Here is a 24429-nt window from a genome sequence, read left to right as displayed (position 1 = left end):
CCACTGAAGCAACGTCCTCCACAACTAGACTGAAGAACAAAATGACAGCAACTTGTCTGTTCCCCTTCCCCCAATTCCCCAGCACTGTTCCCATCCCCCCAAATCCCCAATAAAAAAAAATCTTAAAAAAAATTAAATTAAAAAATAGATATATATACATAGCTTATAGACAACAGAAATTTATTTCTCATTGTCCTGGAGACTGGAAGTCCAAGATCAGAATGCCACTGTGGTCATACAAGGTCAGATAATTAAGTTTGTGAATTCATCCTGCCAGGTCTATATGCTTTTCCTGTTCTCATCCCCTCTCAGTTCCCTTTGTACCATTGCACTCTTACCACCTCCTCTGTAGGTATACTGCCCCAAATAATACATTCTTATTTCAAAACAATTAAGTTACCTTTCTGTCATTTTTATACCAACTTAATCATGTCCTAAAAACTGTATTTTCATAACCAAATCTCTTCCCAAGTTGTTTTATTAAATAAAGGATGGTGTCTTTTCTCTGAGAAATTCTCCCATACTCATTGAATTAGCAGTGGGGGAGAGAGAAAAGAGAGAGAGAGAGAGAGAGAGAGAGAGAGAGAGAGAGAGAGAGAGAGAGAGAGAGATGTAGTATGCATGTATTTTTTAGAACTCTTTTTGATAACAAAACTGTATGCAAACTATTCTAAGGACCAAGGAGAACTAATTGGCACAATTAACTGTGACACTGGTCTCAGTCACACCAGAAACCAGAGCCTGTAGTGATATCATAGCATTCCATCACTCCAAATTTTGGACCAAGAGTGTCCATATGTTAGATCTTAACTTGTGCCCTGTGAAAAAAGGAATCTTTCCCCTTATTCTTACAGAAAAATGATCAGGGAGGACTTGATGGGCCCAATGAGAGAACTTCACCCGTTTTTGAACTTATTATGTGACGGATGTGGAATGGATATTCCAATTACCCAAGCCATGTGTAATGTGTCCAATACTGGCTGACAGGGAGAGAAAAGGGTCATTACAACCCAAACCACATGAAATGAATTTCCCACAGGAAATAGGGGTCAATTAGCCAAAACAGAAGAAGGGTGTCAAACTGACACAATAAACAAATGCACACTACCATAGACATGTTAGAGATATAAAACAAGTCATACTATAGAGTCATTCCAGAGAAAAATTAATTTGGAGAATTAAAATCAATCACATTTGTGTAAATACATGAAACCATTAATGATAAGCAGTATACGTATGGGATATTATCCATTCAGTTAACACATGATTAATAGACACTTTTGGGGAACTGAATTTGCACCAGGAACTAGCTCTTGTCATTAGAGTACTGAGCAAGACATAAAGGATTTCTTACTTCACCAAGTTTACAGTGTTTTAGAGTATATTAATAATGTTTTGGTTGCAAACATTAGAAACCCAATTTGTGCTAGCTCAAGGAAACAAAAAAGAGAAATTTGTCTTTATAATGGGATTTTCTATAAACTGTAGGACAAGCGGATAGCAACATTAGAATGGAACCAAGGCCTAGGTTAATATTATGAAACTCAAAATCCTTCTTGATTTCTGTCATTCCTGCTTTTTTGTGTGTGTGAGTATCTATTGTATTCTCAATGTCCTATTGCACACTGACTTCTGTTTCCTAGGTCTCATAGCAGAAAATGGATCCTATGAACAATTCCCAGCTGATATGTGATAGTCCAGGCACCCACATTCTTTCTAAATTCCAAAATCCCCCGAGTAGAGATCCTATGATTCTGTTGGAGTGGATCCTTATCACTGGAACAATTCTTTGTGGCCAGAAAGAGGGGCACAAATTAGGATTACGACAGCTACTGCTGCAAACATACAGATCCAATATTATGGAATGGGAAGAAGTTACCATTACAGAGGGAAGACAGACAGCAATTATTTGTGGTGTTTTGTGATGAGAAAAATATAGGGTCTTTAGAAGTACATAGTACAGAGAGAGGGAGAAGAGCTCCTGTTTTGTTTAGGGAAAAGTGAAGACTTTCCTGTTGTAATGATTCCACAAAGTCTTCAAGACATAAGTAGCATATCCAGGTGTCAGCATATCTAGCTTGGGGTCCGCCTGGAGTCTCACAATGGAAATCTCTCGTTTCTTTCAAGTGAAATTTCATTCAAGTGAAATTATAAATCTTTCCTTCTGACAAAACAACTCTAGAATAAATACTTCTCAATGCAATGCTCATCAAACTTCAATATGTGTATAGTCATCTGGGGAAGTCTTGCTAAAATACAGATTCTATTTTCAAAGGTCTGGTATAGGAATTCTGCCTTTCTTCAAGCTACCAGATGGGGCTGATAATGCTGATACACATGCTACACCTTGAGTTACTATGTCTTGTGTATTTTCAAGAGAGATTTACATTTGGAGATTAATGTGCTACTTAATGCCCTAAATCATGAAGACTATTCTCCACATAATGAGTGAATAATATATCACTTGATTCATTCGTTGAATGAACAAATGAATGAAGTGATAACAGAATAAAGCATAATCTGATTTTTTTAAGTCAAAAGTCAATTCTCTTAAGGATTGGGTATTGAATAATTATAGTCAATGCTATTGCATATAAAATAGCTTTTCATCTGGGGGATCCACTGTAAATAGCTTTTCATACCATGTTATTCTTACATTTGATTTATCATCATTTAGTCCTTTGCAATTATCTCCAGTGTCTTCTATTCTGAGAAAAAGAAATATATACCCTCTGGAGTTTAGACATATAACTACTACACTTTCCCTTCAATTTCTTAGCTGAATTATTGAGCATATGAAGCTAAGGCAGACTCTAATATGTATACATGCATTCAAAGGTCAATGTTTAATGGTTGGGAAATAATATCATCATATCTTTGTATATATTATGAAGTCCCTTGTGTAAAATAAAACTAGTAATTGAGTAATAATATTATTTAAGTTGTTTTAAACTAATAAATAAAAATTAATTTATAATTAATATCTCATATAGTAGTTCTGGTTCCCACGAAACTGACTCCAAGGTGAAGATTTGCATGCAAGTATTTTATTGGAGAATACTCCTGGAAAAAAACACCCAGAAGGAAGTGAGAGGAGGAGGACTGGGTGAAGAGAGAAGTTGAACTGTGCTGCAGTTACAAAAGAGGCCTCAGCAGAACCCATGGGTAGCTCTCTAAAGCTGGCTCTCAGACATGTCCTGAACTGAAGCAAGGAGGTCAACTCTTATTTTCTTGCCCATTGTTTGAGGCAAATATTGTGGGGAAATTTTAGTTGTGATCAATCTACTTCCAACACTCCTAGATGTTGTGGAAATGAGTGCCTCAGCCCTGAAAGAGGATCTGAGTCAGACACTCTAGCATGAACCTCAGAACACGTCCTGCACACACTCATCCTAGCTCTTCTCTTCTGCTTGTTACCCTGCTAGGACCTCTGCTGGTCTAGGTTACTTACCTGGTGGATAATTCAGACCCTCATCCCTGAGCGTTCTGAGCCCTGTAGCCATGTCCTTCTCAGGCTGTGACTGCTGCCCTTGTTGATTATTGTCCACATGAGCCAGGACAACATGAAGTGATGCCCCAGTGGATGGCCTGCATCCCACAAACACTTCTTCCTGGTCCCATTTTATAATACCAGCCTTACCTTCTCCTGATGGCCAGAGTTATTTACCCTGGCCAGAATAATGACTCCATTCCTTGCCTACTAATTTATTGGTGATCAGGTGGCAACTATAGCTTAAAGCTTAATGAGATTCTTTCTATGTCCTCTGGTAGAGAAATTATCTCTCTACAAACCTGTCTGCATATACACATTAGAGCCTAGAGCTGCAGTGATGGAAAGCACATGTGTGCTCTACATGAGTCACTGCAAGTAATGCTAAGTGGGACTACTCCAACCTCTACCCCTTGTTTCCTGTACCTATCCATTCAATGTCTACAGGACTCAATATTAATTTATAGTGTATAACCATTAATTTAGTGTTTATCCTAGAAGATGTCACTACATCCTTTCAGGTTATCATTTGTAAGCAAGGAACATAGCTGTGCCTTTTTAAGAGTTTTCAATCACTCAGCCTCTCTCTCCAGAAGCTTCCTGAAGGTGTTACATGTGATAGAATGAGTATAGCCAATGGTTATATGTCCACAGTTGCTTGTCTTTTGCTGTAAAGGTGGTCCCTTTTTTGATGTGATGTTAGACAGGATTCCATACTGATGAATCAAGTGCTTTATAAGCCTGGGAATAGTGGTCTGGCTGAGGCCCTGTGGGAAGGAAAGACCAATCTATAATAGTAATATGTATTGATTCAAATCAAGCTGAAATGTTATCTCTTTCAGAGTGAAAGTGGTTCAATGTGATCAACTAGCCACAAAGTTGTACCTGAGACTCCGTGGGAAATGGTGCTGAATGGTGGTCTCAGCTTTGGTCTCTGTTGCTGTCATGTTCAATATTTGGTAGCAGAAGTAGTTTAACCAGTTTTTTTCTGCCCCCCTCTGTCCTGTTTTTATTCTTTGGAGCAGAATGTTCAACATAGGATGTAATAGCAAGTAATCTGCTGTGCAAAAAAGAAGAGTGCTTAATCACAAATGGGAGACATGGTTTTCTTTAAATAAATACTTAAACACAGCTCAGTCCTACAAGCACCAGGGTAGCAGGGCTGCCCTTGCATGTGGACCCACGAAGATGTTAGGATCCCCTTCCCTGCCATAATTGGTGCCAGTGGTCATGATCACAGTAAACCCCGTTCCAGAGCCCTCCCTAGCCATCTACACGTATCCGGCCAGGCAAAAATGTAGGAATTTCTGGAAGGTCCGTAACAGTGAAGTAGCCTACACCACTCTCCTGATCCCTGTGTCTAAGCTGTCTAAGAGAGGGGACACGCCTAGATGACTTTCTTCAGCTGGCCATAAGAGACCATCACGGAGGCCCCGCCCACGCCCGTGAGGACGCTGGACCAGGCACCCTTGGAGAAGGCCTTGCGCCCTGGTCGGTGACGATCTTCTGCCGGCAGTCCTCGGTCCCCAGTACATGATGTAGGCTGCTTTGTGCCCCGACTGCATCATCAGGAGCTGCTTCTCGGTGTCGAAGGTTGGGGTTGGGGGGGGGATGACCCCGCTCACCATGACGTGGCCAGAGACCATGCCTCTGGCCTGTGGTACACGCCGAAGGAGGCAGCCCTGTAAGTGAGGATGCCATGCTCAGAGATGCTGAAGCCCTGGTACAGGCCCGGATGCTGTCAGACTTGGTGATTTTCACCAGACAGTCTCCCAGGCCTTTGAACTCCCGCTTGGTGCTAGATTTTCCCACTTCAGCCTCCAGACAGGTTCTAGTGAATTCCAGGGGCTAGACGAAGCAGAGGGAGGTGGCCCCGGCCATTCCGCCAGAGGCTAGGTTTCCAGCAAAATACTCCCAGAACTGTGTGTGCTGGTCCACACCCCCGAGGAAGGCCTGCTTGTACTTATCCTTGAAGGCAAAGTTGAGGGCTTGCATCCCAGGGAAGCAGCAGTGACGTTGGCCAGGCTGCCAGTCCGGCCGGACAGTAAGCCCTGCTCCTTGGGGATGCGCACCATACAGTCCGCCGTGCCCTGTGCTGCTGCTTGGCCGTTATCGGCTTGCTGGCACATTGCACCTGCAGCAGCAGCTTGACCGGCTCAATCGGGGCCGTCTTGGAGATCGCGCCAGGAAGTCCTTGGCAAAGGAGATGGCTTCTTCTTTCATGGTGGTGCAGCCGGCGCAGAGCTGAGTGGAGGAGCTGAGAGCCAGAGTGTGGGCGCCGCTGGCTCAAGTGCTGCCACCTCCAGGACTGAAAGAGCTTAACAGCCTTGCTGGGTGGCATCCCACCATGGTAGGGCCATTGCCTGCCACTGTGGCTATTCTGTTCATGAGCCCATTTTGACAGAATATGAGTAGCTAATGGCAGAGGCAGACTGAGATCTACCAGCGAAGTCATTCTATTTGATTGTTGAGTTACTCTTCCATGAAGAATGCAATCTAGCAGGTCCTAGCATGTGATACACTAGCTTGGCTTTCAGTGCCCAGTCCCATCAGTCCATCCACAAGCCTACTACCCAGACGTTCTCGGCTCTAATTTTTTAATCTTTCTCCTTCCAGGCCCAGGAATAGCCAATCAAGACATTTGCCAGGACCCGTAAAATATTATGAACTCTATCCTCAGGCCACTTCCATATGAATTGGATGACCAAGAGCACCCCTACAATCTCTATCCATTGGGGGAAATTTTCCCTCCCCACTTTCTTTCAAGGTCAAACCTCAGAATTGCAGTGTAGCAGCAGCCCATTCAAGCAGATATGGCTTGAGTTTACACACTAATTTGACCCATCCATGAACCAAGTTCAGCGCTTTTTCTCTTTTATTTCCTGGTGCTGAGGGAACTATAAGGCCATAGATAAGAGCTGGGGTAGACACATCAGTGTAAGAGGGGTGTATGACATGGGCGCCAGCTTTCTGTGTCTAATTTTTCAAGTATAGTATTTCCAAACTCAATGCAGATCTATTAAAACATTCTAAATTCTATACTAATGAATATTTCAATCTACAAGTTACATAGCATGAATGGCAAAAATAATTTACAATTAATGACTTACATGCATCACTCTTAAAATGATTAGGATATATCCTTGCATGTTAGCTTCCATTTACAGGGAAGATGCATTCAGTGAAGATGATTTCCCTTAATTACTTTTAAAATAATGAAGATGATTTATAACTATCTCTGAGGTAAATATAACAACGTCAAGTTTTTAAAACATAACTTTCACTGATATAAATTTTCCTGAATTTTTTTTCATTGGAATTTGATTTTAGGGTATCCTGAAGCTTTTCAATCATACCATCTGGTCCTCTATTAAACAGTGACCCACAATAGAGCAGTTTCAAAATGAAAAAGAAATGAAGCAATGTTTAAAAGTAAAGGCAAAATGGTTTCAATTTCCCAGATTTCTGAACTGACGGAAGACTGATTTAGTAACTGTACAACTGGGAACATCACATTCTAGACCAGAACGATAATGAAACTAAAATTCATGTTTTCAGTAGAAGTAGAAAGTATACTACTATACAGTCATTCTAAGTGTTTGAAAACAATACAGCAGAGTCTAATGGTCTACCAGGAGTCATTTTACATGATTAAAACTGTTTTTAATAAATATATAGATGCCTATAACTAAACTAATAAAATAATTGCCCATTTTTACACTAACTTAAAAGTGGATGTGTCTGGGTGGGGAAAGAGCAGAGGTGATAGCAACAAGGGATTTTAATCAGTCATCTAAAATCTCTTTGTACATATTTGTGAATTAACAGTGAAGGTAGAGGGTGCAATGTAACTTGGCTGAAAAAGAAATTAGACTGTACCATCTAAGACATGGTACAATCACATGGAACAGTTCTGCTCAGTGAAGCCTAAGTGGATCAGTAATTGCTCCTGGCTATGGAATCAAAACTCTTATAATAAATGAATTAAACTCTTCTCAAATAGAATCTTTAAAAAACTATATTCCTGTAGAGAACACCAAACATATGCAAATGTTGCAATAACATCATAGTGAAACTCCGTTTACCCATTATTCAGTGTCAACAACGATCAACTCCTGAGCCATCTGGTTTTATCTACACCCAACTCACTTAGCCACATCCCTAATTATTTTGAAGCAAATGCCAAATATAACACCTTTTTATGGGTAAATATTTCAGCACGAAGCTCTTAAAACATAAGGGCTATTTCTTAAAATATAAAAAAAAAAGACCACATGTACAAAGGGAAAATTGTTAAAAGGCACTTTTTCTAACCCTCAAAATCCTCAAATGTTCACAACTACTTTGCAAAACAGTTGCATAAAGTTTTATTTTCTAATAAATCATTTTCTGAAAGCCAAAAACACATTCTCAAAGTTAATATACACTTTAAGGTCAATCGCCCCATTTGAGATAATGGAAAAATAGAACCTGAATATTAGAAATAAGTTTAAAAATCAAGTTGTTTTTCAAATACTACTAGTAATGTAAGTCTATACTTAGACAAATTAAAATGTTCTGGCATCCTCAATAGGTCAAATGAGAGCAGAATTGTGTTGTATGAATTCAACAGAAATGCTTGGGAATTCAAAAATCTCACTTCATTCAGCACTCGTGGCAAGTGTCTGAATAACTCTGAAGAGCATGTTATATTTTCTTAACAGTTTTATAACCACACATTTAATTCAGGTACTTCATGGTTCAGAAAAAGAAGCTGAAGTTAAATGATTCCCCTTAGAAGTTAACTAGTAACAGAGCTGATGTTATAAGTAATTCGAGTCTAGTTACAGTGTTATTTGCATTACATATGACACCCTAGACTTCTCTAGAAAATCTATTAAACAATTTTACTTTCATTTTTTTCTATTTTGTTTACATAGTTGTGCCTCATTTTGATTGATGGTTTAGTGTTAATTAAATTGTTATAAGCTGAGTTATCTTTTAAATGAACTTGTGGTGCTTACTGTTTCCTTAAGAACTTAAATAAATCTTTATAAATTAAAGAATCTTATTGAATACTTCAAAGCCACCCACTCCTTTGTCTATTTTATAAACTCTAATTTATTTTATATAAGCACAGACTCATTATGTAAACATACAAGGGCACCTGTAGAAAAACAAAGGAATGTATGGGGGTGAAGAATTTAGCTAAACTGCTCCATGGCATTGCTGCAATGGTTTGCTGCCTCATCATCCATTCTGTTTGGCCAAGGGGCCTGCAGTGACCTTGATCTGACACTAGCACCTCAGGCAAGTACATTCCCTACACAGCAACCTGCAGTCACAAGCAAATGTAAGCTCCTGATACGACTTTCCCAACAGCTCTTGTGATCAACAGCCTCCGTTGCCTTCCATGGGCTTCACCTTATGCTGCTCTTAGTTAAGACCCCCGTGGAGTCTACCAAAACCCCATTCTTTTGGTTTTAGTTGACCAATCAACCTTAGCCTGGGAACCCCAAAGCACTCCTCCCATGGACCTTAACAAAAACATGGTACTCCAGGTTTGCTCGCTCTCTCTCTCTCTCTCTCTCTCTCTCTCTCTCTCTCTCTCTCTCTCTTCTCTCTCTCTTCTCTCTCCCATTCTTACTCTCATTCTCTTGCTGTCTTGCTTGCTGTGTGTGTGTGTGTTCCCCCTTTATTTCCCCATATAGCCCCTTAAGTCATGCCTGGTACTTCCTCTAAGACTTGTGAGTAGTAAGTTCTACTTCAATTTTTCTGCAGTCTGTTGTTGAATAGAGAGAAGCTCACCATCCAGCACCCTAGGAGCATAACAAGTGTTATTTTGATAAATTCAATGTAGTAGCAACCAAATGTTACTGAGAACATAAAATAATAATTTGGAACAATGAGGATCATCTCTTCGTAATTTCTCTTTTCTCTTCCACCTGAACTTTTGTTATTTTCTGTGGCTGAATGTCATGTGTTCTTATGGCAACATAATAATCTCTATAAACCATATTTAATGGAAAACCAATAAAATATATTAACATTAAATATATTTCATGAAAATATAAACTTCTCAGAAAATAAAATACATAGCACTATTATAGTAATACTTTTTTAGGCAAATTTTAATTTTCAAATAAATCAGTAAGATATCCCTCAAAATAGCAGCACAATAGTTAGATATTGCTTCGAAATAAAATATTAAAAATTATCATAATTATAGTAATAATAAAAATAAAACATATTCAGCACTTTCTATGGGAAGACACTGTGCTCAGTACTTTATATGTATTTGTCTTATCTCATTATTACAAATATCCTAGTGTAAAGGTGACATGATATCTTCTAGTTTGAGATTTAAACCTCTGGTGTAATTTAATTTGACAGTGTGGTTAGGCTTGGGACTTTTTTGAAAGTTTTATGTTCTTTGCTTCTCTTCCCTCCTTCCAAATCTTACTGACTCTTGTTTACTATATGTTCACTATGCATACCAGTTTCAATGGTTCTGTTTACTTCCAGCCTTGCGCATGCCTGGTGAGTTGGGAGAGGTCTGTGCATCTGCATGAGATCCACTCCGAAGCAGACCAGCCTCTGGAAAGCACCTTTTTCCTGGGGTTGCCTGGCCAGCTTCTCTTTTCCTTTGTTCTGTCTCCTTACCTGCCTACCAGCCTCTGGGAAGCTCCTGTGTTTCAAGAATTGCCTGGCCAACATCTCTTTTCCTTTGTTCTGCTTCTCCTTTGCACACCTATAAAAACCCTTTGGCAGTATTCAGAGCGGGAAGGCAGTCTTTGTGACAAGGAGCCCACTGTCTTCCCTTAATGCTGGCGTTGTGGAATAAACTTGCTTTCCTTTCCACCAGCCTCGCCTCTAGAGTTGTGGCTTTTGTGCAGCAAGCAGCCAGACCTTGTGCACGGTAACTCTAGGAAGTACATATTAATATTGACATTTTGCAGGTGAGGAAACTAAGGCTCCTAGCCATGAAATATACTTTAATCTTTAAAAGCACAATATTTAGAGTAGAGAGAGACCTGGGTCAAAATTCTAGCTATGCCACATACTAAGTGTGGGACAAAACACAAAATATTAAATCCCTCTAAGCTTGGAATTTATAGTCCCATAATTTGGATAATCTTACTTATCTTGCAAGATTATTGTGAGAACTAGAGATTATGTAAGAAAGAACCTGGCCAATAGAAGCCACTAAACATATTGCAATTAATATTATACTGTTTTTTACTTATATACCTATTGCCTACGACTGTAACTGTTGTCATACTACTCTATGCTATTCCTATTTTTATCATCAAGAATACTGTGATTTTTTACTATTTCAATTTTATTTCTTCCCGTGTGACTAAAATGGCAAAAAGTGCCTAATTATAATTGTAAGAGTCCACCATAAGCTACTTGTTCAGAGATGACATTTCAAAAGTGACCTTATTTCCAAATGAGTTCAATCTCTTGAGGAATTAGTACAGTATGTAAGATATTCTACACTGCAGAGATTAACAGCCTCTGGACATTTCTGTAAATGTTGGAGACATTAAAACAAATTACCATCTATTTTCCTAAAACTGACATTCTCTGTAACTAGCTGATAATCAGTGGTTAATTCAAAAGATAATCATCCTCCACCACTGGCCCATTTTTAATAATCTTGGTGGAACCTGAGTAAAAGGTCACTCACTATTATCCCAAGGAAAGGGTGCTAGGAGCCTAACAATTCTCTCTCCCGAGTAAAATCATTTCCCCCATTAACCTTTTAAATACAATTACATGAGTTTATTAACAAAAAAAATCTATTTGTCAAACTCAAGAGGATTTTTATGACATATGACTTGTCACTTTAAAACATATTCATCTCATTCACCCTACATCACAACCAACCCAAAACCATCATAGGCAGTTCATCTCATGTGCCATAGTAAACATAAAAGAAAGGTTTATTATTACCAGGAAATAATTTTAATGACTTTTTAAAATGTCAGTAAACTCCTGTCCAATCATTTTGTCTTCTTTAAACTCACATTATGAGGAAAGGTATGAGTAATAACATTTTAAATATTTGCTTATCAAATCCAGGATCAATTTAACTCAAAATCAACCATTTTTAAATATTTAATTGCAGTAGTATAAATCTGTTAAATATTTCTTACAAACTATCTATAAATTTATGTGAATTAAATCATTACTGGGAGAATTAAATCAATAAACGGTTCTTGATGATAATTCATGTTGGTAAGTCTTGGAAATGGAATCATATTTTTTAAGCACTTCAATTTTTATTTATTTTAACAAACTTATGCAATGTCCAATTATATTCACTCTTACTATTTAGTTTCACTTTATATTGAGTAGTCTTCTTCCAGTTTTCTAAGCTGCAATTTATTATCATCAAAATAATTTCCCCCTTTTAAAAATTCCTTGCTACTGCCACACTAATGAACCAATTCTCTTCCACCCCCAAATATTTTCAATATTCAGACTGCCTACCATCTGCCCACTCTGGAAAAGGTAGTGTCATTTCCAACCTCTTCTCTAACTGGTAGAATTTAAGGTATTCCACAGAGACCATTAAATAGAGCCCGGAAGTATTGGGTTGTCGGAAAAGTCATGACGCATTTTTGCAACAAAAATCAGAAAAAAAATATGTCATGACTTTTTCGACAACCCAATAGTATCTCCCTACAGAAAATTGCTAGAATTAAGATGAAAAATATTTATACATATAAATGAATAAATGTCATTCCCTTTGTTGTCAGAAACTCATCAGGAGAGTTACAAATTACATGGAAGAAAAAGGAACACCAATAGATGCCTTCCTTGGGTAGATACGCTTTCTTCTGCCTTATGGGTGATTGCACATTTTAAGAGCATATGCATATATTTAATGACTACCAATTTCATGCCTACTATATGCCAAAATGCTTCTGGAGATCTAATGGTGAATAAGATAAGGAAACTTACACTATACATAGGGGAGAAAGAAAATACAAAAGTAAAGAAATAAATGAACATGACAATATCCATGCTACTAAGCCCTGGAAAATAATAAAAGTATATAATAACAAAAGTATATAATAAAGTGCTGGGGAGTCATGGCTACTTTATATAAGGTATTCAGGGAAATTGGCTCAAAGAAGTTGACATTTAAATTAATAAATGTAAAACTTAACAAGAAAAAAGTAACTGAATGGAAGGAACAAATTGATTAGCTGAGTGCAAACTCTTCTTAAAATATCCACCTTCTTCAAGGATGTATGCTCTCCAGTCACCAGGACTCCAAGACTGGAAAAAAAATGAAAGTCAGAACAGGGGCATCAGGGACTCATACAAGGTCCAGGTAGTTCAAAAAATAAGTCAACCCTGAATTGCTCACTGTGGGATAGAGGATTTTTTTTTAATTTGTTAAAGCATGAAACAGATACTTAATACTATGTATTATGAGCAAAGTACTATTCAATGCATTTTTTTATCAAAAGATTATTCATTTACCAGCCCCAGAAATGGCTTAATACAACACAGATTAAAGTATTCATAGGCTAATGCATTCAGCAGAGATTTGTTGAATTACCTAGCTATCATTGACAAAATTTTTAAAATTAGCCTCCTCTTCCTGGTGATATGTAAAAAACTGCTTTTGCCATCCTTACTTTAACATGTTAAAACAAAGGTTACATTTAAAACTGTCAATGCTGTTGCCTTTCTTCTCCCAAATTTACCACCACTCATTTCCTTTAGTGTATATCAATTACTTTGGCTATTTTAACCAATTTGACAATGTTCACAAACAAGCCATGACTTACTCTCAGATATTTGCCTGGGTCCAGAGAGCAGGTTTCATCATTGGTTATTCAAACAAAACCCTCTTTGAACGGCCATTATGGTAATTTTTTTAAGTGGAAAGTTTTTCAGCATGCTAAATACTTTAAAATGAAAACAATATTTATTAAACAGATCAAATGTGCTTCAGAAAAATTATTATAGGGTAGTGAGTCAATAAATAATAAAAGCTTATTTCAGGAATATAGCACCTCTCAGCCAAAGTGCTTTATGTATGAAGATAGCTTCAATCATTCTCTCCAAAGTAGAGTGTACTTTACGTCATAGTCAGTTATGATAGGAAAAATAAAGCAAGTGTACCTCATTTAAAACACATTAGATGACAAATTGTGATCAGTAAAATGCATCTAGCTTAGGATGGCAATACTTCAACGAGAAGTTTCATGAAATTAACTTTTTCCTCAAATCAATTATGAAAGAGTAAGTCCAAATTGTACCGTCAGTATAACTGAAAGTTATGAAGCCACACAAAAAACTTGCATAAGGTAGAGGCCAATGCTCGTATTCAGCATATTGACCTAAATATTTTGTTCTCATAAGCCTTTGCAAGCACAAGGCAGCCAAGTTTTTACCAGGAAAAGCAAAAACCAACACAACAAAAAGTATGATGCGTTATTTCCTACATGATACCAAAGCCAGCAGGTAAATACATACTAACCTATTAAAAACTGTCTTTTAGTATAGTAAACATCAAGTCAAAAAATAGATTTGGCTTGGATCTGAATTAGACTTCATCAAACAGTGTATAATTGTTTAAAAAGAGGAAGACCTTATTTAGAATGCCTTACCTATCATACTGATGGTTGTTCTTTATGTCTGTTCAGGAACTATGGTTGCTTTCATGTCTCAATTCCTGCGCCTTATGTTCTCCACTTCTGTGTTTTGCTGTTGTTATTGCACATTCTCATGGATTATACACCTCTTTCATTGACAGGCTGATTTGCCAATATTACTTGCAGTGTTTTAAAGCTTATTTAACCATCTTTTGTGGAGAGATTTGAGCCCAGGACAGTAGGATCAGATTCTACAGCAATTCCAGATTATTGCTGTTCTGTTTTTGTTGTTGGATAAAATTGCATGCAGGATTTATGTGGCTGGCTTGGGTTTTTATTAAATATTTTAATATGTGTTATTAAATTCCATGAATTCTATTAAGATTTCCATATACAAATAGTGAAATTTCAAGCTTAGAGGTGATATTCAGGAAATCAATCCTAGTTTCTTACCTGATACCCAATTAATACAAGAGAATGCAATTCAGCATCACACTGTTAAGTATCTCTGTGAAGTCATTAAGTACATTTTATAGATTATAGTTTTATAATTATAGATTAAATCTTTCATAATGCCAACCCCAATAGTTTACTACTAGGTTCAGATGTTTGTGGAAATATGATTTAAATATTGCATCATTTTAATTACTGTTGTATCTGGATACAGGATAAATTTAATATATCTTTAGAAATAATTTGGCTATATGAAACTGAAATCACTATAAAGTAGGACAGCTAGGAATACTATTATATTTGAGTTAATTTCATGAGATCTGTGAATGAATTGTGTTTTTTTGCTTTACTTGCTATGCTTCATTTCTTGTCTTCCTCTGAACTCTCTGACTTTCATTGTCTGCATCATAGCTATTAGTTCTCCCATCCTTGAGATTTTCCTAAATACTCATTTTTCTTACACTTAATATTTCTGTTTTCTCCTATGGCTTCAAAATCATCTGCACACTAGTAAAAAACACTTGTATTCTATATCTCCACTCCTAATCTCCTTCTTCAGCTCTAGTTATACATTGCCTTATTTCATATTTTCAGCTATTTGCTGATCATTAGCTTCTGCTTATCCTAAAGTTCTTCAAACTTAACATTTCAAATGAAATAAGCATCTGTTTCTAGTAATATGGTTGTCTGGATAATTGAACTGACTCTCCCACTAGAAAAATATGTCAAAACAAAACAAAATAAAACAAACCAACAAAAATAAATACACAAAGAAGCTTCTAACAAGCATTGTTGAGCCACCAAGAAAGTAAAACATTTTCAGGAAGCAAAGAAGTGAAGACAAAATGAGAAGAAAGCAGAGGACCACAGCAGCCTGTAATCTTTGATGTATTTGTTAAATGGAGGAAGGCACTGGTACACAAAACCTGTTGGGGAAAGGTAAAAAGGGTCAAAACCCAAGGCATGGCCAAGGTGGGAAATGTAGCAAATTGACTGTTCTCCAATAAATCCAGGGCCATATCCAGAGAAACCAAAATGTAAAGTCTAAGGGCACAGTCCTGCAGGAGATCATCCTCGCTTCTAAGAGCAACTGCAATTTGGGGATTCAAAACCACATTCAGTTCTGATAATCCATTAAGACTCACAGAACTCGCTGAAAGCTATTAAACACACAGAGCTTGTCACAGGGAAAGGGAACAGATTCAAACCGCTTAAAGGAACAAGTTCACAGCATGAGGTCCAAGAGGGTTCCAAACACAGCGTCTTACATCCTCACCCCATGGAGTTAGAAGACATTATTTCCCAGCAACAATCTGTGACAATACACATGGTGTGCTGCTAGCCAGGATTCACCTGAGTTTCCATTTTCAGAGTTTTAATTGGGGTTCCATTGCACAGGCATGATTGATACAATGACTGCCAACATGGTGGATGTGAGCCTCCATATCAACTGATACCACATGATCCAAAGCTCCCGACTGAAGTAACATTTTGGTCTTTCTGGTATGGCCAGCCCACATTTCAGGACTATTGGGTGTGGCCAGCCCATCTGTAAAATTGGCATGGCTAGCTAGTCCCTGCCCTGAAAAGTCTAGGGCAAAGGATAGACTTATTTTGGGCAAGGCCAATTTCTTTATTATACAAGCCCACAAAGGCTATACAATTAATGTAATAGTAAATTATAAATAAACTCTAGGAATAAATAAATAAACCAGGAAATGAAGAAATATCAATTTTCTTAGATCGTAGTGCTTACCAGAGGGGAGAAAATAATCAGCATTAAAAATTTAAAGCCATAGCTGACTTTCAAACTGTTTTGCAGCCCAATTTCACAAGAAATGGGAAGTCCAGAAAAATCTCAAGCCAAAAATATGCAGAAGCTAATTTAAATTTTCTCTAGTCTAAGCCATCATCAATTTCAGGCCTCAAACAATTTCAACAGATGAAATTCCAAGGAAAATGAACATATTTTAGTCAAAATACACAAACAGCCGATGTTACCACCATAAACAAAAATAAGCAAAAACAATAAAAGGCAAATCAGGCTCACAAAATTTTCAAATAATAAAATTATTAGCATAGAAAATAAAATGGATATATTTAATAAACTTGAAAAAAGAGTCAAGTATGAAAATCCATAAAATTAATAAGATACTAAAGAAAAAGTTCAAGCAGATTTAAATAAAATTTAAAAATCAGATTACTTCTAAAAATAATACACATAAAATTTTTTAAAATCTATAAAGAATTCTTATAATTCCAATCAAATGGTTACAAGGGGTAGGGGACCAGCCAAACAAGCAAACCAAAACTTCAAAGGGCTTATTACAACAGACTTTTATTAAAGAAAAATATACAGAATAAGGAAGGTCTGACATGAAAAAATGAAAATCTTGTGGGTAAATAGAAAATACATAATTTGAAAATGTTTTAAAAACCAATAATAGCAATACCATACACATTTTAATGTGATAGAATTAAAATATATGATAAGATGGAAATGGGTGAATGAAATTACTGTTATTGTATTATTCAAGAAGAGGGTTGACATTGATAACTCTAGACTTTGGCAAGTATTCAGGTTGCTATTACCTGGAAACTTACTGAAAAATTAGAATACTATCTGAATCTCCCAAACTCATGAAAGAAAAAATGGGATGAGTGGAGAAATAATAAAAGAAGATAAGGGAGAGAAGCAGAGGGAGAAAGAGTGAAAGAGAGAGAAAGAGGTGTAGGGGAGGATAAATGCAGGATAATTAAAAAGCAGAAAATAAAAATTTTAGATACAAATTCATATTGATTACTCATTACAAGAAATGTAAATATTCCAGTTAATTCAAAATGGTTGGACTGGATTAAAAAATATTTTTTAAAGGTGAAGGGATTAAGAAACACAAAGTGACAATTACAAAATAGCTACAGGGATATAAAGTACAGCCCAGGGAATATAGTTAATAATATTGTAATAACTATGGTGCCAGGTGTATACTAGACCTATCGTGGAGATCACTTCATAAGTTATATAAATGTCTAACCACTGTGCTATACACCTGAGACCAATATAATATTACACGTCAACTGTAATTGAAAATTTTTAAAATATTTAAATTATAATTTTTAAACCCTCTATGTTATTTGCAAGAGACATCATTAAAATGTAAAAATATAGGAAGCTTGAAAATAAACAATGGAAAAATATACATATATAATCAGCAGTCATATTTTCACCAAAAAAAAAAGCCCACATTATTATATTGATTTAACAAAATTGATGTAAAGGGGAAAAAAACATTATTTCAAATAAAAAGAATAACTCCATAATATAATATAATCAAATAAATCAGAACTATGTCACAATTTTAAATCTGTATATAAATTTGTATATGCTCCTGAGAAGGGAACCTCAAGTACAAGAAGTAAACACTGACAAATCTATAAAAAATAAACAAATCCTCAATTATAATGTCAGATTTGAATACTCCTTTCATTAATTTATAAAACAAGAAGCAAAAATAAATCTGTAAATATAAAGAAATTCACAAAAGCATAATTTGCATTCTTGATCAATTAATGTATATAACATATTGCCCTGATCAGATGTAGAGCACATTCTTTTCACACACATAGAAAATGCATATAAAAATGGACACTATAAGACATCTCAACAAATTAAAAATAATAATAATTCACACTGAATGTATCCTCTAGCAAGAAATGTAGTTAAGCCATAAATTAAAAATACAAAATTAACTATAGAAAATCCTTATATCTTTGGAAATTAATAGATAGATTTCTAAATAATCCAAAGATTAAAGAAGACATTTACAGTTTTGAATGCTTACATTAGAAAGGAGAAAGGCTGAGGGCTGGCCGAGTGGCTCAGTTGGTTAAGAGCTCGTTCAAGAGTTTGAGCTCTGAACAACAGCGGTTCGAGTCCAGCCCGAGCTGAGCAGCCGCTGAGCTGCCAACAGGTAGCAGGATGGCTCAACTAAAAAAAAAAAAAAAAAAAAAAGAAAGGAGAAAGGCTGAAAGAAGGGAAAAAAAACCAAAAAAACCCCAGCAGAACAAATTTAAAGAAAGAAGAAAAATAATTAAAAAGTAGCAATTAATAAAATAGAAAATAAAACTTCAGTAGAGAGGGTCAAATAGCCAAGAGTTGGTTGTTTGAACAGCATAATACAATTGATGGGGCCTAGTGAAATTGTTCAAGAAAAAATAAAGGAAAAATAAAAAATTTCAGTAATAAATAGGGAGCTAGAACTGCAGTCAGATATTGTAAAGATAATTAGAAAATATAATAAACTATTACATGCCAATAAATGTGACAATTTCAGAGGAAATGAGCATATCTGTAGGAAAGTAAAACTGACCAAACCTAAATCAAGAAGAAGTAGAAAACCTGAATAGTCCTGCAATCATTAAAAAAAATAATAAAAATAATCATTAACATTATTACTATAATGGAAGCTCTAGGATCAAATGGCTTTATCAGGTTGTTCTAAACAATCAAATCAAAAAATAATTTCAGTCTTAAACTATTATTAAAGGAAGAATTCAAGTGACATGACAACACCTTCCAATAAGGGGTTATGCCATGTAGACCTCAAATGACAAGAAATCCACATTCACTACCTGAGGGGCTCCTGCTTACATTTTGCAACCTCAGCAAAATGGCCTCTTTATAGCGAGATCCATCAAACAGATCTATGAAACCCACTACTGTTTCTAAGGAGGAAGGGCAAGCAAGTTGCTTATATTTTAAATTAAGACTGTTTCAAAAGACAAATGAGCCCCTTGAACAACAAAAGATTTATCCTTGAAACAATTTCTTCCAGAATCGAGAATGACAGAAGCTTTTAAATCTTAAGGGGAACTTTAGATGACTTAGAACTTTTAGATGATTTCTGAAATCTTCAGAAAGTTTCCTATAGAAAAAAAGGACAGGGTGTTAATAAATTGGGAAGGAATTTTATAGCACATGCGCTTCTTAACAAAGTCCTCAAGGCAAACTTATTCAATAGAGGATCTAGAGTTGGGAGTATGAAGAGAAGATAAAGCTTGGAATTATTTTGAACTGTCCTATAATTAGCCTATGATGACCAAAAATATCAAATGTATTATAACAGCTTCCAAATAATCAAATATCCAGACCACTAATTTAACCTTTTCTCTATTTGATTTTCTTGCATCATAACAAAAACTCTTGTTTTAGAAATCCAGATTCTAAAAAAACATAAAATTAAAAGAATATATTGAATCAATTCATTTCTTCATTGGTAGCAGATTGCTAAAAGTGTTTATTTTTCACACTTACCCTAAAAATTTAAGGTATAATGCTAATAAGTTTTAAGAAATATGTGATTTCTTGTATATTATTGTTTTATAATTCTAGAAAACAAAATAAATCTTATAAGAGAAAATAACAAACTTCAATTAAAAAAACCTCACTGAGTAATAAAAACATTTTTTCTACATACTATACAATTAAAAACAGAAGTATTTATGGGAATTTTCTTTTATTATTTACTATCATGAAATGAATACATATGATAATGGACATTTAGAAACAAAAATAAAGTAGAAGAGTAGAAAATGCTATTTCTAGAGAATGTAACTTTTCCATTTGTATATTAAGGATATAGTTGTTAAGTTTCAAATCAAGAACATAAGGTCACTAATTAAGATACTTTACAAAGTAAGTGTCATGTGAATTATACCTTCATATTAATTACAGACAGCTCAACGTGATTGTAAAAAAATAAAGAGTAATAATGCCTTAATATAACATTTTTTCAGGAAGCAAAAATGTGGGAAAATAAAAGACTTTCTTTTAACTAAGGTCTCTAAAATGAAATTAAAAAATACTCATTGATGTCAAAGCCAAAGAGTGGATTTTAAAATGGTCTCGCCTCATAATAATCAATAAGAAAGATGAACTATATTTGCAGTTGATATGATTATATACCTGGAAAATTCCAAACACTAAAACTAAACAAAAAATCTAGCACAATAGGTAAATTTTGTGAAGTAGTAAGATATATAATGAATATATGGAAATTAGTAGCCTTCTTACATTAAAACAGAACACATCATGTGTTATTAAACTTACATATAAAGAGTCTCAATGTTACTTATAATTAGAAAAATGAAAATTAATACTTCATTAAGCATAATTTCTCCCCTAAGGATAAATAAAAATCAAAGTTTAAAAACATAATATCACTGATGAGGCTCTGAGGAAAAAGCACATTGCAAGTAAGGCATTAAAATAAATTTTAACATTTTACAGACATCAAACAATTCAGTAAAATGTCATATACATTTACCCTTTGACATAGCAATCTCATTTCTCAGGATCCATTCCAAAAGTACACTGGGAAAAATATAGGAGAAGTATATACCAATGCCATTCAGTATAACAAGCCACTTTTAGATGACAACCTATATCATTCAACTATTGTCACAATAATTTTGTGTAATAAACTAAAAAATTTCAGTGGCTTCTGAAAGCACTCATTTATTCATTTCTCATGCTTTTTCTAGCCTTCTGGGATTTTCAGAGAGACACATCTGGCCTTGGCTCCAGATCACAGGTGAATACAAGACAGTGGCCTATGCTGTTGTTTACTTGGGACCCAGGGGCTACATGGCACAGATGCACAAGGGAGCAACCAAAACACACACATTTTTCTCAAGCCTCAGCTTACATCAGGTCCCTAATATATTCTTTATGAAAACGAATCACCTAGCCAAAGCCAAAATCAGGGTTTGGTCAGTATACATCACATACCATGAGTATAGGATGTGCATTTAATATTACTATAGGGAGGAAAGAATCAGGACTATAAATTATTCTGTTACCCAACACAAAATTTCATCAATAGGGAACTTGTTGAACAAAGTATGGCACATTCAAAAACTAGGAAACTATGAAGCTATAATAAAAAAACATATAACCCTAAGAAAAAATATCAAGGATATGGTGGTATTTGTAAAGGGTATAAGTGAGAAAATGTATGTATTGCACTTCCCCTTATATCTAATTACCAAGTTGTGCTATGATATAAAAAAAGTAAATATGACTCGGGTCACCTCAGGCCTCAATTTTTATTTACAACATAAGACTATGTTCATTCATGTTTAGTTTATAGCTCATTGTTTGTACAGCACAAGAAAAGAATAGAAATAGTGGTGAGTGTGGAAAGGAAGAAAGTCATGTTTCAAGGAACTTGGACCATAACTCTGAATGGAACTGAACCTCACTTGCTGGATGACCTTAGACAAACTTCTCAGAGCTCCCAAGGCTGACCCTTGTTTTGGGTAAAGTTTGAGTTGGCTTGGTTATAATATCTTATCAGCTATACCTCCCTACTTACGTAACTACCCAAATTCAGGATAGCCTTGGCTCTGCTCTGGGACTGCTTGATGACTTAACTGTGAGCCATTGCCACTACATACCTTCCACCCTTCAGCCTTTCTTTCTTCTTATTCAGAGGAGCAACATGAAGAAAAGTAGGGTAAAAACTATTTCTCTACTAAATTCCTTAGCCTTGTCCATATCTATGTGGACTTCCTATTTTTTCCCTCATCTTATTGTAATTCTTATATTAATAAATACTCTAGACTTCTCTCTGTTGTTTTGCTTTTACATTTCCACCAATGACACTTGCTCGACTCATCAACAGTTCCAGTAGATTAGCAGCACAAACTATGCTCCTTAAAAGACAAAGTGGAAAGGGTTACAGATTGCACTAGCTACAAGTTCCCTAGTTCAGGGTTTCCCATAAGTAGCTGTGCAATAAAGCTGTGAGGGAAACTTTTGAAAAGTTATGATTCTGTCTTAAACACCAAAGGTTCTGCATTGAAAATATAGTAGTATAAAAGAGTAACATTTGGTCTTATAGAATTGAGGACCACTGCTTTAAAAAGAAAAGAATGGTTTGAGCACCTTACTAGATTTTAGAAAACTACAGGATAGAAAAATCCTATTTAGAGAACTAAAAATGAACTTGGTAAAATTAAAAAATGAGAACTGATATTATTTTTTTTTCTCTCTAGGGAAGTGTATACAATGCAACATTAATTAAATAATTAAGTGGTTAATAAGCTGTTTTATTCTTATTTGTATCACTGAAATTATTTTGTGACAGTATAACTCATTTCCTTTTGTCTTATTCTGTGCTTCCTGGAGACAGAATGAGAATAAAGTTATCTCTTGGGTAACTTTTTAAAACTCTTCTTACTTAAACTTGTCTGATAGACCTAATTTTCTAACTCATTGCTTTCCTATAAACCCTGAAAGTCCAAAATTCAAGCCAGTAAACAAAATGTTTGAAATTCAGGTTAGTACTTTATTTCTTTGTAAAGTGTCTTTCCATTCCTACTAGTATCATAATTCACATAATTTTTTATATATATTGAAACATCCTCTCTTCATGTCTTATCTATAAAAATATTTCAGCAATATGCTATGCTCTGCAGCTGATGTCAAACCCAGTTAGGCCAGCTGGCTTCATTTATTAAATATTGTTCAAAAAAGTGAAAAACTAAATAAACTGTTTTTCTACTTACATGTAATTGAAAGTTTTGTGAAGTGTTAAAAGATGGCCATTCACTTTCATTTATTGACAGTAGTCAAATGCTTTATATGAAATAACAATCAGGAAAAAAATCTGCTGTCACTGCTGCACCTTTTAGCCCAAGTAGACATGTGTGTATACTGTACTCACTCAGCTTCCTCAACAAGAAACAGTTCTTTTTTTTTTTTTTTTTTTTTGGCGGGGGAGAGGCAGTGGGAGGGAGGTCACTACTATTCACTAAATAGATTTAATACCTATGGCTTTTAGATCAACCACATGCCAGATTTATTTTAATCTTGTCTTTTCTTCAGCAGGTCTCTGCCTTTCCATTTCAAGATCCTTAACTTAATCACATATGCATAGTTCCTTTTACTTTGTAAAGTAATATATTCACAAATGCCAGGACCTAGAATGTGAACGTTTTGGGGTGACCATTAATCTGCCTATCATATAAACAAAACAAAAAGAGACTTGATTCCTCCCCATGAAGCCTCTCTAGATTTCCTCAGGCACAGTAAGGTATATTCTTTACAGGCTCATAGAGCATATTTGTATATTTTTATTGTTGATGCTTGTATGATTACCCAGCTTAGTTTACTAAACTGTGAGTGTCATAAGTTTGCTATAATTCTTATATGTAATACTTATAATGATTATATATCTGGAAAATTCCAAAAGGTAAATGGAAAAACTAGCACAATAAGTGAATTTTGTGAAGCAGTAAGTTACAGAATTAATATAGGGAAATCAGTAAACTTCTTATATTAAAACAGAAAATGTGTGCCTCCAATAATGATCACATTAATTGACACTTAGTAGATAGTTTTTAAATATTGACTGATTGGATTTTTAGTCAGGATAGAGGAGTAGGTAAACATTGTGCTAGCCTCCTCTCAAGACCAGATCAAAATCACATCTAAACTATAGAACAGCCATCATTGAGAATCACCTAAATCTAGTTGAACTGAGGTTCTACAATGAAGGACACATAGAAGAAGCCACCTCGAGGCTAGTCAGGGGGGCAGAGACATGGAACAGGCTGGTCCCACACTCACATGTGACCATTACAAATCAGGAAGGTTATCTTGGCTGTGGAGGTTACCCTCAGAAGAGCGAGAGGTCCCAGCCACATACTAGGCTCCCCATCCCAGGATTCCAGTGACAGAGAGAAGTTCCCACAAACTGCTGGCTGTGAAAACTAGCAGAGATTGTGGTTGAGTGAAACAGAGGACAGCTCGAGTCCTAGATGCTCCTGTTAAAGGGCCTGAACGTGTACTTACTCACTAACAAACTCACTTGCTCTGAG

General features: G+C 35.6%; 1 pseudogene; it reads right to left on the bottom strand.

Moving 5' to 3' along the window:
• Window positions 1-4877: 4877 nt before the first annotated feature.
• Window positions 4878-5713, bottom strand: LOC109392890 (ADP/ATP translocase 3-like; annotated as a pseudogene).
• Window positions 5714-24429: the final 18716 nt, after the last annotated feature.

The sequence above is a fragment of the Hipposideros armiger genome, unplaced genomic scaffold, assembly GCF_001890085.2.
Source record: "Hipposideros armiger isolate ML-2016 unplaced genomic scaffold, ASM189008v1 scaffold_354, whole genome shotgun sequence".
NCBI classification, from domain to species: domain Eukaryota; kingdom Metazoa; phylum Chordata; class Mammalia; order Chiroptera; family Hipposideridae; genus Hipposideros; species Hipposideros armiger.
This window is presented reverse-complemented; position numbering and strand designations above follow the sequence as displayed.